Source organism: Mus caroli, unplaced genomic scaffold (genome assembly GCF_978045245.1).
Source record: "Mus caroli unplaced genomic scaffold, Mus_caroli_1 scaffold_7, whole genome shotgun sequence".
In the NCBI taxonomy this organism is placed as follows: domain Eukaryota; kingdom Metazoa; phylum Chordata; class Mammalia; order Rodentia; family Muridae; genus Mus; species Mus caroli.
The window spans coordinates 103,251,194-103,266,587 of record NW_028227262.1 but is presented as its reverse complement, the minus strand read 5'-3'; the positions used below and the strand labels follow the sequence as shown (position 1 = coordinate 103,266,587).

The 15,394-nt window shown below is 37.4% G+C and overlaps 1 protein-coding gene across 1 annotated transcript in view; it reads left to right on the top strand.

Moving 5' to 3' along the window:
- Window positions 1-15,394, top strand: part of Cntnap2 (contactin associated protein 2) — a 2,252,040-nt gene that overhangs the window by 1,118,055 nt on the left and 1,118,591 nt on the right. The gene's annotated exons all lie outside the window — the stretch shown is intronic.

Genomic DNA, 15,394 nt, shown 5'->3' with positions numbered 1-15,394 from the left:
TTTGCTTCCAAATATGCTTTGATTTTAGCTCTTCTATTATTGAACTGATATCTACTTTCATTCATTTATATCTAGAGGAATTACAGTTCTTGGTATAGCTAAGAGCCTACAGATGCTTGAAACATCACATGACTAAAGAGATGACAGTACCTCTGTCCTCATACAATTGAGGTTGCCCCCATGTCTAATGACTCCATGTGTTCTACATTATAAGGTTATCATTTTGCATCACATCTGTAATTGTCTTAATAATGGATATCTATTCTAACCTCCACAAGGAAGAACCTCTGCTTGTGCTCTGAAGAGATTTCACCTGACTAGACAAGGTATCCCCTTTTTTTTTTTTTGGTTTTTCCAAGACAGTGTTTTTCTGGGTAGCCCTGGCTATCCTGAAACTCACTTTGTAGACCAGGCTGGCCTTGAACTCAGAAATCAACCTGCCTCTGCCTCCTGAGTGCTGGGATTAAAGGCATGCACCACCATGCCTGGCTTAAGGTATTCTTTTCTTTCTTTTTTTTTTTTTTCCCATTAGGTATTTTCTTCATTTACATTTCAAGTGCTATCCCAAAAGTTCCCCAGACCCTCCCTGCCCTGCACTCCCCTTCCCACCCACTCCCAATTCTTGGCCCTGGCATTCCCCTGTACTGGGGCATATAAAGTTTTCAAGGGGCCTCTCTTCCCAATGATAGCCAACTAGGCCATCTTCTGATACATATGCAGCTAGAGACATGAGCTCTGGGGGTACTGGTTAGTTCATATTGTTGTTCCTCCTATAGGGTTGCAGACCCCTTTAGCTCCTTGGGTACTTTCTCTAGCTCCTCCATTGGGGGCCCTGTGTTCCATCCAATAGCTGACTGTGAGCATCCACTTCTGTGTTTGCCAGGCCCCGGCATAGTCTCACAAGAGACAGCTATATCAGGGTCCTTTCAGCAAAATCTTGCTGGTGTATGCAATGGTGTCAGCGTTTGGAGGCTGATTATGGAATGGATCCCCGGGTATGGCAGTCTCTAGATGGTTCATCCTTTCTTCTCAGCTCCAAACTTTGTCTCTATAACTCCTTCCATGGGTGTTTTGTTCCCAATTCTAAGAAGGGGCAAAGTGACCACACTTTGGTCTTCGTTCTTCTTGAGTTTCATGTGTTTGCAGTCTAGGTTTCCCACTGAGACCTCTTCAGACTGATACCCAAAACTATCATCATAAGGTATTTTTTCATACCCAAAAAAGATTTAAAGCATCAAATAATATAGTCAAATGTCCTATGTAATCTAAGCCAAATGTATTACAATATATATTTTCAAATTATAATTTCCATGTCTTCTAAATCCTGATCTTTCCATTTTATTATTTTATATATTTTGTTGCTTCTATCACCCTGTATTGTGTTTACTTAGTAGAAATATGTGTTAATATTTCTAAGATAAAATAGTTCCACAGAGCTAGTCCATAAGATTATTATCCCGTAACCTTAATCCTTTTTCTTGACTCACACATTTCCAAGCAGGACAACATTTTATTTTATTTCTGTTTGTGTGTTTCACCAAGGGTTTCTGTGTAGTTCTAGACATCCTTTTGCTAATGAATTTGTGTCTTGTTATATAACTCATTTTGAGTTTACTCTTTTATGTAGTTCTTAATGATTCCCTACTCCTGGGACTTTAACAGTCTACCCCTGGGGCCTTTTTGGGCCTCTACTTCATGTTCTATGCCTTCTCCTAGTCCAATTTCCCAGAGTCCTTTCATTCTACCCTGCTTTGCCATATAACTTCATCGATCCAGGAGGTTCTCATAGCTTCTTTCTATCCACTTCTTTTCTTAGTGTCTTATCTATTGTAGGAGTCACCCTTTGCAACTCAAGTGTTTCCAGTATCTGAGAGATAAGAGTTTCTAACTAAGCATTTATTCATTGACTAGATTAACATTCCTGTGGACAAATTTAATAATGACATGTACAAGAGACTACAGTACTTCTTGTCTCCAGTCATATCCCCCAGATGAGCCAAGTATAATTGTGCAGGTAAAGAGGGCTCTCTGCCATTTTTTTTGTTACAATGAGGTTACTCTGAGGCTGTTTATTGTCTTAAAGATATAAACAACTCTTTGTTGTTTGAAAACTTATACACAGAAACAATAAAACTGGACTCTGCAGTATATATATATATACATATATATATGTGTGTATGTATGTGTGTGTGTAAATATAACTGTTTGTATGTAAAACAATCAAAGGAAAATCCCTAAAATTGTACATAAACAATATAAATGTACTCAGCAGGTTTTATTTATATAATTGTGCATATATGATTGTTTATATATAAAAATCAAAGAAAAGGAGTGTGGGTAAACATGGAAAGTGTTCAAAAGAGGGAACAGGAGAAGGTCTGGAGAATGAAAAAGGGAAGAAGAAATTATACAATTATATTTTAATTAAAAATATATTTAGTGCTGGTGAGATGGCTCAGTGGGTAAGAGCACCCGACTGCTCTTCCAAAGGTCCAGAGTTCAAATCCCAGCAACCACATGGTGGCTCACAACCATCTGTAATGAGATCTGACTCAGCCAGGCGTGGTGGCACACGCCTTTAATCCCAGCACTCGGGAGGCAGAGGCAGGCGGATTTGTGAGTTCGAGGCCAGCCTGGTCTACAAAGTGAGTGCCAGGACAGCCAGGGCTACACAGAGAAACCTTGTCTCGAAAAACCAAAAAAAAAAAAAAAAAAAAAAAAAAATATATATATATATATATATATATTTAAAGAAACAAAATTTACTTGCAAAGAATGTAAATAAATAAACTTACATTTAGCATCATCCACTTTCATGTACATCTTAAGCAAAGTTTAATTATACAGAGCAACTACTTGCTTATGAAAATTCTTGAGTCAACGTTTGCTAATTTATGCAAATTGTTTCCTCACTTAAAAAAATACATATATCAATATTGAAATACTTAAATACCCTGACTCACACTGATATAATATGCTTCTCTTTGAAAGTTTTTGAGTAAATATTATACACACACACACACACACACACACAAATTTATACATATATAAATTTGAAGAATGTATTTCAAACCCTCTCCCTGCCTTATCAGGACAAGGAAAGATATTCTTTTTTCCCAATCAGATTTTCAATGAACTTTTGATTATTAATTTATTTGTTGTTGATGCTATTGTTGCTTCTCATTTTTTTATTGTGTGTATAAATAAAATGGAAAAGAAGAGGGACAAAGCTGAAAACCAAAACTAAAAATAGTTATAATGTTTCTGCTTGGACATGGGCGAGTATTAAGTATCTAACCTAAGGTTTACTAGATTTTTTTTCTTTTTATAGCTCTCAGAAGTAAAATTTGATTAGCCTTGTGACCTGGCCTAATTATAATCACAATTATTGAAATAATCTACACACCTTGCCCTTTTCTACCTCTTTCTACCATCTTGCATTAGGAATATTAAGATGTGTATGTAGGCTTCAAAGAAACTTGTATGTAGGCTTCAAAGAAAAGAATCATTGAATTACAAAAGCTTTCAAGAATGAGTTTGACCATGTTTTCAGGGAATGTTGACAGTTGCTTTCTTTTCTTCTTCTTTTTTTATAGATCTGTTTAACTTCTGAAAAATCACTAGCCTGAAAAACCACAGTATTCTTACTCTGGAATTAATATAGAAAATCATAATGACATTCGAGTTAAATGTTCTTTTTGCATACGATCCTTTGGAAATTGTTTTCTATAATTAAATGCCTCTTATGTAGGAAAACAAAATAAAACTGGCCAAATATGAAAACTCTAATTACTTATATATTTGGTACAGATATCACATATGTTAAATGATTGCTTGGAGAATATAAGTATTCCACCTTTATGAATCATCCTGTATAGTTGATACTAAAATACTCCCCATCTACCACTAAAAAAACTATATTGACTGCTTACTTTTATACACAAGTAACTACTGTTTCAGAATCTTCTGTTGTACTTAAGAACACATGCTAAGGATAACTGTATTCAGCTCTATCATGATGGAGATAGACCAAATCAGAATTTGTAGTAAGATAGGGGTTGTGCTCACTGTAAAATGTACAGCAGCAAGTAAAATGAGGGATTTACAGGGAGGGTGATACAGACTGTTTATCAGCGGATCGAAAAGTACTAAGAGGCACGATTAAGCAGATGCTGAGTAAAGAGACCTAACAAAGGTCTTCCTAGAGATCAGCCAGAATATGCAGATACCACCTGAGAGACAGAGGATAGAAAGTGGAGTCCTGATTAGATGGGGGGCTGATCCAATGTTTAAGAGAAGATGATCTGGCTACAGTGACATGGCAAAATTCTTGGCTGAAACTGGGTCTGACAGGGAAACACACAAATTAGCCAAGAAAGTTCAAAGCCTGACAGAAATGTTACTAACCAATCTTTTTCAGGAATCTCTCAAAGAATATGAGGATTCATTAATACAGAATTCAATAAACACCAGGCAAGTACAGTTCAAGAAAAATGAGTAAGTGTGTATAAGGCTGGCATGGGAGGTGGAAAGAGGGAAGGGAAAAGACTAGATCTGAAGCCCCAGGGAAGAGCACAGTTCTGCCCAGACTGGTCAGTTGGTTGTAACAACTCTTAGGCTCTGGTCTTAGACAAAGATGGCCAGGCTGTGCTCTGCCTCTTGCTGTGTTTAGTATTGCATTGAGGGACAGCCGGAGCTTATCTGGGTATCCTAACCATATCAGGTGAGCAACCTATTTTGCAGCTGCTAGGCCATTTCTGGCTCTCAGGTAGCATGGGATAAATGTCCAGTCTCCTAACTTTGGTAGCCACAAACAATGTGTTAATGTCACAAAACCAGAAAAGCAAAGGGGAGTTTTAGAAAACATTCCCTTTCATTTTGTTACAAACCAGGATAGATGTCTGTGTTTTTGTTCATGGCGTTCATTTTAATAAAGTTGCCGTTCTGTTTGTATTCCTAATCCTAATTCTCCATGATGAAATCAGAAGAGAAGAAGGACTTTGAGTATTTTGTTTTAATTTTTGCTTAAGATTCAAGTAACACTATTTTAACATGCATGAAAATAAAGCCAAATAATGACCTAGGGCTTGATATTGTGATCATTCATTACTGGTTTGTGTAGACAAATTTTCGTCTTTGAATTGGGTGGCAAGTTGTTTCCAGTTATATGATATTGTAGCACTATTTTATAATTGCTCTATAGAAAGATCCAAAGGTAATATAAATAAACAAGCAAACAAATAAAGTAGTTTAGAACATCTAACACTGACCAATTACATCACTGAAAATGAATTTCCTATGAAAACAAAATGAATCAGAATGTTATAACCTCCAAGTCTCTCTGGTCTCAGGACTTCAGGATCTCTTTAGCCTTTCCTTGCACTTTCCCAATAAATAACAAAATGTATCATAGCGCTGTTTCTCAACTGAGCACCCTGGAGTTCACCCTAATGCCACAGAGGCTTTCACTGGGAGCAGAGGTGACATCTGCTTCTTCATAGCTTTTTAAGGTCAAGCAATACTCAGTTTGAGAATGTGAAAGTAAATGTGGCCTGTCTACAGAAGACCAGGTGACACTATCACTGGGAGACACAAGATACTTGAGAAAAATCAGGGATCAAACATTATGTTTCAAAACATTTGGACTTCTTTCCGTTATCTGTTGAATGATAACTGATGAGATTTGGCGGTACAATAAGTATGCATGGCTTTCAGTTTAGTCTTCCAAGAAAAGCACATTTAAAGAGCAGAAAATACAGGTACATGGGAGAATGAATCCTGTAGAACTGTGGTTAATAGTTTATATGGGGAGATGTTTGCTGAAAGATCAAAGAGAAGAGACATTTATGAAGAGTAGAGGGTAGAAATGTGAGCCTTTAGGCTTACGGAAAAAGCGTGGCTATACCTGCTATGTAGAAGCTTAGGAGAAATCAAAATAATCCCACTATTTGTGGACCCCCTGCAAGAGCTTATACCAAACCCAGAGGTAGAGATTTTTGTGTATTTGCTAAGATAATTCATGCTTTAGCACAAGCCCTCATGTTTTATCTTACATAAGAATCTTCTAGAATGTTTTAGAAACCAGTTCTGGCTATATTTTCTTTGCTGGTGTGGGGGGGGGGACTTGAAACATTTTATATACAAAGTAAAGCTAGTCTTAAAATAGTATGGGAATCCTGCTTTAGAAAAACTTTGTAAATTTTATTTTTTAAAAAATTAAATACAAAATCCTTACATGGTTGTAGTCTGGAAACTAGATAAGTGACTGGGAAAGGAAATACAAACCTTTGTTAAAATTACTCTTAACATACAAATAGCAGGTTAAAAATCCTGTTGGCAAGGATTTTGAAGTATCAGAAAAGCTTCGAATATAATACTTATATTTAAACGTATTTTTGTCCTTTAGAGTGTCAATAAGTTGTATAACAAAGTTGTTTTTTTTGTTCCAGTAGATTTTCTTATTTTCATTCTGAGTGACATATTTTCATCCTGGCAGACATGTCTAAAAATATACTATGCCAAATGGGCTTAATAAAAGAATCCCTGGGGCTTGGAGGGTACCTCAGTGAGTGCAATGCTGGATATGAAGTGTGAAGACCTAAATTTGATACCCAAGATCCTAGGTAAATCTGGACACAGTGCTATACCACTTAGTATCCCAGTGTCCTCAGGGAGGTACAGAAGGCTCATGAGACAGTTAACATAGCACCAGACATGAGACCCTTTCTCAAACAAATTGGAAAGCAAAGACCAGACTGACACACGAGTTTGTTCTGGGACCTCAACATACATGGCTGTACTCATGTACATGAACCCAGCACTAAACACATACACACACACACACACACACACACACACACACTACATGCATAGACACACACACATGCATGTACATGTGTACACACATCTTTAAGCTGAAAGCCTGAATTATCAGTCAATCATACTTCCTTAAGAAAGTGTTACGTGTATGTGTACACATTCATGCATCGTAATGCTCGGAGAAACTGTTTTCTGGGAGTATGTCAAGTATGTATTGGTAAATGAAATGTAGTCAATTTAAGTGCATTATTTCTTTTCTTTACATTTACATGTAAGTAATGTTAAATATTGAACGTCTTTAGTTAGAATACCATGGAAATATCAATATTATCCTTGAAGATGGTCATAAAAAGACAATAAATGTTCTAGGATAATGACTAGTTGTGTATAACAGAAATCCAAGGTACTATAAATAAAACCATGGAGTCTTATACCAGCTTCATCAGCTTTGTTCTCTCCGGTGGATGAGAACGTTAATACCAGTCTTCTTTAAATAAAAAAAAAAAAGTTATTCAGAGATAAATAGACATGAAGGGCCATGTAGTCAGTATTTTAGACTTTGTGTCATGTGATCTCTCCCACAACTCTGCTCTGTTTAAAAAAAATACCTTTCAATAAGACATTATTTAAATTTTTGTGTAAGTGATAGCCTAAGTCTAATCTACAATCTGCAAGTTAATAGAATTGGAGAATTTACTCTTATATTTAAACACTTTTTGTGTTCTGCTAATTCCTAATGGAAGTGAGACACCCAGGTTTTCAAATCAGAGAGTTTACTGGTTCCTTCTTGCTTACTACCTGCCTTTTAATTTGATGGTAAGCCTCTTTGAAGTCCTAAGAAAGAATAATCTATGTTGAATGTTAATATCTTTAAGTTTATCATTACCTTGGGAGCCTCCCACTGTCTAACAGATAAGGATCTCACTTCCTTCAAAGGCCATCTATGGCAGCAATGTGATTACCGTAATTCCTTTCAGGATGCAGGTATGTCTGGCCTGTTGTAAAGTTCATTTAAAGCTCCGAAAGTGGAGATTGTCCATCATCTTGTCAGTAAAAACAGACCAACCATCCCACTTCATATCCCCATTATCTGGGCTGGTAGACTGCCAAGTTCTATGCTGAGTTCATTTCTATCTTGCAGACATTGCTGAATATAAGATTGAGCAAATAAACATCTGTATTTACTTCTTAACATTATAGGTTCTATTCCCAATTCCTTTGCCTTCTGAAGAACAACAGTTGGCAATCTGACCAGCTATATATTCCCAATGTAACAAAAATGAAGGGAAATGAAGAAATGTGATCATGACTGCTTTCTCTGGAGTAGAGAAAGTTGTTAGATCAAGTAAAGTAGTTTGGGCCTTGTGATGTAGCTGTAGCTCTTTCATTGGTCAAATATCTTGTAATGTCCAAAGCAAGACAGCCTCAACTGTGTTTATTTCACTATAGCTTGGACCCATTCCACCCCTTCTTCCCATGTACACACACACACACACACACACACACACACACAAACACATACACACAAAACCTGAGGGACACATGGTGCTCACTGAAGCTTTACTCAATAAAGGTGATTAGCCATTTATTTGAGAATATGCTACTAGGGATGTTTATATTACTTGATTCAAAATAATAACTGACTTTTGATTTATCTAAATTTTTACTTAAAATATTTAACCCCACACCTCATCAAATTTATAATCCAACTGGACCTTATACGTTGTCCTCTGGCTAAAGAATAATGCATCCATACTGGAAAGGTTGCCCAGTGAGTAAAACACTTACAATTCAAGCATGAGAACCTGAGTTTAGATCCCTGTAATCTTGGTTGAGAATTCTTTGTTTAGCTCTGTACCCCATTTTTAATAGGGCTATTTAATTGTCTGTAGTCTAATTTCTTTAATTCTTTGAATATATAGGATATTAGTCCTCGATCAGTTGTAGGATTGGTAGAGAGCTTTTACCAATCTGTTGGTTGCCGTTTTGTCATATTGACAGTGTTCTTTCCTTACAGAAGCTTTGCAAATTTATGAGGTCCCATTTGTCAATTCTTGAACTTAGAGCATAAGCCATTGTTGTTCTGTTCAGAAGCATTTCCCCTGTGACCATGCATTCAAGGCTCTTCCCCACTTTCTTTTCTTCTAGTTTCAGTGTATCTGGGTTTATGTGGAGCTCAATGGAGGAGTATACATGGAGGAACCTGTGGATCCAGCCATATATGTAGCAGATGATAGCCTTGTCGGGCATCAATGGGAGAAGAGGCCCTTGGTCCAATGAAGGCTTAATGCCTCAGTGTAGGGGAATGTGAGAGCAGGGAGGCAGGAGTGGGGAACACCCTCATAGAAGCAGGAGGGGGGAATAGGATAGGGGGTTTCTAGGGTGGGGGAATCGGGAAAGGGGGTAACATTTAAAATGTAAATAAATAAAATACCCAATAAAATGAAAATAAAAATAAAAAAATAGATCCCTATAATCTCTGTAAAACTTGGGCAAGAGCATAGCAGCCATGTTCCTACAAGATCAGAGAGTACAGCAGGAAGTCCTACAAAGCCAACAAGCCTGCTGTATGCACTGTCAAACAAGGGACCCCATCTCAAAGAAGGTAGAGGACTCAGAACAACACTGAGATTGTCCTCCATTTTTCCTTGATGCCGAATCACATACACATTCTACCCCCAACACACACACACGCACACACATGCACCAGGATTTAAAAATTGACAGCAAAGCATGCTTTCCAAAACCAGTAGCTCAAGCGTAAACATCTCTCCAAAGCACTTTTGCTCTTCCTTAATAGTTACCTTCTGTGTTTCTTCAAACAAATTTCACTAAATCTTTCTACAGCTTATTTTTATGTTTTCAGCTTGCATTATCTCTTAGGAGGGTATGTTTTACTGCTTTGTTATTTGTTATGCAAAAAAATCCCTTAAACTATTTGTTTATTATTAAGCAACAGGCAGATTTTTTTAAGTGCACTATTAATTTCCTCTGTCACCAGAGAAGCTAAACAAAACCACTCTTCAGTGGTGTCTTTGTTTAAACCAGTACAGATATGAGACAGAGAAATACTGCATTAAAATTCTGCACGCACCTGTAGATGATGCAGCCAGGGGGGACAGCAGTCTTGAGGAATTTTTGAAACAGCCATATCCCAGAGTGGGTTTGGAGAACTGAAGTTATTTCTGGTACTTAGAAATGAACATGTTACACTTAGGTGGCACACAATATTTATTTCACATTTCTGAATACTATGGGTTTCTCTGCCAAATCACCCTGTCAAGCTTAATCTTGGGAGGCCCGGTCTCCCATCTCACTTTTATGAAGAGGAGAAACAAGGGAAAAAATGAACTATTGTGTTAGGGGAAGATTGTGAATAATGGAGAGCCAGCAAATGCTGTTTTATCGTTACAAAGAACCTAGAAAGAAAGCATCCTGTGTTATTGCTATCAAAATGTTAGTTTGTTATAATTCAGCCAATGTAGTGAAGTTCCGCTGATAATAAAAAAAGGGTACTCCAATGTCATCTTCCAGCTGTATTATGCATTGAATCATAGATTCTGTGTCATTTTTCTTCTCTCATTTTGGTAAAATATACATAGAATCTCCATTAGAACTGTTTCAAAGAAAGTAGTACAATGGAATAAAGTGCATTATTTTTGTTGTTTTTAAGCACTGTGTTGACTTTCAGAACACTTTCAACATTACAAACTAAAGTCTTGAATGCTTGGAAGAATATTCCCTATAACTGCCTCCCTCAACCCTAGTAATCTCCATCCTAGTGTCTGTATCCATGAACTTGAGCAGTCATGGTCTTGTGTGTAAATAAAATCACACACTATCTATTCTTTTGTGGCTGACTTTTTTCACATCTCCTGCTGGATTTAAGGTTGACCTTATGATGGGCTGTATTAAAATTTCACTGTAAAGTATCAAATGGCATTCTACTGTGAGCACCATAGCTTTATTTGTTTGATTCTCTGCTGATGAACATTTGGTTTTCTGAATAGTATACACACAAAAACATATATGACTATATATATTCTTTATTTTTGTTCTTTAGGGTATCTGCCCAGAAACAGATTTGTAGCATTACCTTGTGATCTCTTTAAAACAAGTTGCCACATTGTTTTCTTCTGCAGTGTATGAGGTTAGACCATAAGTCAGTGCTAGGGCACTTCTTATCTGCCTGCAGTATATAAGGGTTTCAAGTTCTTCCATCATTTTTTATTTTAAACAATAATATGTTAATGGGAATACAATAGTTGTTTTTTTTTATAGACAAGTAAATTATGTTGATGATAATGTGTCATCTGTCTCTTTACATTCAACACAGACCCTTTTCTGTCTGCAATGTGGCAGCATGTTATTTATATCTGCTGGCCTGACTTGTGTACCACTATTTTTCACATGCATAGTTCATATTGAGTGGTTATATGCATAGATGAAAGAAGTAAAGACCCTCAATGCTAAACCTAAGGACCTAGGTTTGATCCATGAGACTTCCATGGTAGAAAACGAGAATCAATTCCCCCAAGTTGTCCTCTGACCTCCAGACATGCACTGTGGAAGTGGAAAAATACACATATGACAGATGATAGATAGATAGATAGATAGATAGATAGATAGATAGATAGATAGATAGATAGATAAATAGATATAGACAGACAGACAGACAGATAGACAGATGAGAGATGATAGATAAATAAAATGATAATGTTAAAGAATTGCAAAAATGTAAACAAATGGTCATATACATGAATGTGTTATAAAATCAAGAACGTGATGATGGCTGTTCATCTTGTGTTATGGCACAATAAGATTTATCCCCACTGTGAATTTATAACAATATATATAACATTGCAACTCATATTTTATAATCCATGTCTGTGTTCCATGCTGTGCCTTGGGTGGGGGGGGTATAGGTGGATATATGTAGGTGCATGTAGAGACCCAAGGTTGACGTAGGATATCTTCTTTCATCCAACATCATATCTTGAGGTAGAATCTATTGTTGAAACCAGAGCTCACGGTTTTAACTGGTTGGGCTAGTCAGCTTACGCCTACAATTCCCTGTACCTACCTCCCATGTACTAATATTATGCCATACTCACCTAGTTTTCACCCCTAGACGGGGAACCCAAGGCTAGCCCTTATGCTTGCATGCCAAGTGTCTTATCTACTGGTGACTCATTCTGTTTTGCCTCATCAAAACACTGAGAGTCAGCAAAAGTACAAGCTGGTCTGGTCTGTGTCTCTGCTCTCAAGCAGCGATTGCTGCTGACTGCTTACAAACAGGGAAAGGACAGAAACTGTAGACCACAAATTATTATAAACCTGAAGTTAGTCTCTAGGAAAAACCTAAAATTGATCTTTAACTGATTATGTATCAACCCAGTGATCAATGGAACAGTCAAGAATTTCATCATTATATGGCTTTCCTGAACAATGTTCTAATTATAGAGAATTGGTAGCTGGCAAGTATGAGTGACAGTAACTGACAACTGTTTTACTTCACCTCCCTCACACACTGCTCTACTATATCAGGCTGCCCTGTGCTGTTCTCTACACCCCCCTTGCTCTCTAACAACAGGAAGGTTTGGGAACCTGAGAAGGAACCTCATGCTGATCTGATTTTCATCAGGGCTTTGGTGAAAAGCTCTTACAGTGAACTCTGGAGTTAAACTCCGAAGCACTAATTAATTTCCCCTAGTTTTATTTTTTAATTCAGCATGCAATTTTGATGCCAAATTAAGTAGATAAGAGACAAAGAGGAAAGGTGAAGGAGTCTGTGACTCTTTGTAAAGCAAGGGTGCTGCCTCTTGTCTTACCTGCCCTTCACTTTGACACACAGGGAATAAAACAAAACAGAAACAGGGTAAGAAAGCATTGTGCATTTTCCTGGAATTGATAACAGTTCACTGCTACTCCCCTAAACATGCCCTCCCTTTTACCCTCCTACCTCTCTCTCCCCCCATTCTTCCTGTTCTTTCATTCCACCTCTCTCCAAACAGACACACACAGAGTTGTGGAGGAAATGGCATACAGTGGGTAGCATATCCTCCAACAGAAGCATGCATAACAGAAGTGCCTTTTAAGATGAAGGCAGGCAATTTGGAAGTAATAAGAATATTCTATTTTTATGAAATCATAGTTAAAGTCACTAGCAAAGGCACTCCGTTAAGTGTGAACTCTGTGAGCAGCTAGCTGGAGCACTTGCAATATGGGTTGTACTCCTTGAGCCTGATCTTCTAAATAGCTACTCACAAGGTGACATGTGAGTTTCTACTGGGAGGAAGGAACACAGGCAGTAGCAGGCACAGCTCAAAATGGGACTCTTATTAAGACCTCTCTAAACTTTGACCTCCAGTCTTGACAAATGGTTCTTCCTCAGCATCTCAGATATCTATTCTTCAGTCACTGACTCAGATGTCATCAACACTATTCCAACTGCATCCTCACTTAGAAGTAAGCTTGGTATTATACAATTCGCTGGAGGTCATTCATGGTTGCCTTGCTTAAAAGATGAATGTTTTTTAAGAGAGCTTTTCTCAGTTTCTCCTTCCTTGTGATGATTCACTATATTGGGAAACCATTACATAAGTCTTCTTTTTTAATTATTATTAGGTATTTATTTCATTTACATTTCCAATGCTATCCCAAAAGTTCCCCACACCCTCCCACACCCACTCCCCCACCCACCCACTCCCACCTCTTGGCCCTGGTGTTCCCCTGTACTGAGGCATATAAGGTCTGCACGACTAATGGGCCTCTCTTTCCGCTGATGGTCAACCAGGCCATCTTCTGATACATATGCAGCTAGAGACACAAGCTCTGGGGGAAGGGGGGGGGGGTACTGGTTAGTTCATATTGGGAAACCGTTACATAAGTCTTCTTAATAAAGGGATGTTTTCACTCGCAGGTAAATATGTGTCTCACAAGTGATCAAGTTGCAAAACATAATGTCATTGATTTTTATTTGCATTGATGGATAAGTTTCAAGGCCTTGGAAAACATTGGCTGTATTTTTTTTTCCACACTGCTAGGTCCATGTGCATATGGTGTCAGATTTTGAGAAAATCAATCCACTGGAGTACATCAAGAAGGAGACAAAATGGAAGGATTTTTGGAACTTTCATTATTATAAAATTATCCACAGTAGCAAATGTTTTTCAGAAAGACAGCCCATCCTCTGCACTCTTCATCTTCCCTTATGTGTGTAGGGTTTTTTTTTTTCACATAGCATCATCAAATGATGACTTGACATTGAGTAATCTGTACTTCTCATCAAATCATAGCCCTAGTTTTAACTTACTTTGAAATTTCAATAAGGAATATCAAGAAACACCAAGAGGGACTAGAGAGATGACTTGGTAGTATTAAGAAATAGCAGTAGGGGCTAGAGAAGTTGCTTAGCAACCTGCAAAGTCAGAGGATATAGATTTATTCACAGCACCCACGTGGCAACTGAAAACCACCTGTGACTTCAGTTCCCAGTGATCTGACACCCTTCTGGATGCCAAGGGTCTACACACACAGGGTACACTTAAAGTCATGCAAGCAAAACACATCAAATAAAAATGCATCTTTTAAACAAAATGAATAGCAATAGTAGAGATAGATTCTTGGATGAGTTCATAATATTTTTCAAATATATAACAATGGCAAGTTTGGGTTTCACTGAGGGAAAATAGCACCTCTATTTCCTTGCCAGCAATACTGAGTGATGGGCTATAGGAAAATTTTCTGTATTTCTTTACTCCAATTCCAATCTTTGGCAATGACTAGAATGCAGCCATGTCTAATTTGGATCTTCTCCAAACTTTGTCTGTCTCTTCTTCTCTCTTTTGGGACATCGATTATTTACAATTAATCTTTCTCCTTCTTCACCAATTTTAAGGTGAGGCCAAAATTTCATAGATACAGAAGTTGTATCAGTAGAATTTACATAGCATTGTAGACAATGTGCATTTTACTGAATTGTCCCATACCCATATTCAGCAATTCTTTTCTAGGGTAGGCACTGTCTTAAATAATAATATATAAATAGCAGTTCATGCTGAGCTAATGCTTCTAATAGAATAACCCAGAAATCTGTTATTGTGTTGTTGAGCTATCAACACTAGTATAAACCTGATTTGGTTTTTGTTTTTCTCATCTGCACTGCACATGAAGAGAGTTGCCTTAGGAAAGCGATTTTCCTGCCATTTGATCTTTATGAAGAAATTACAGATAATTAACTTATTTCAGTTTTAGTAAGTTACTAATTAGGTGATTCATTGAGATTCCAAAGGATTAATCTTTTGGCTTCCAGCATGGAAGTAAAAATGAATCCACTATCATAGAGCAAACAAAACCATCAGGAGTCCTTGAGCCTCCAAAGAAAATAAATGATTGAACAAAAGAAAGGCAGCTAGAAGCTTTAATCTGAGCATTTAAAGTGAGACTTGGGAGGATAAATGCCCAGGATCAAAGCAGCTGGCTTAACACAGGCATGAATTGTTTATGTGGCTAGGGTTAACTTTTTCTCTGTGATGCTTACTTTTCTTAGAAATAAAACCCATTATCTCCATGA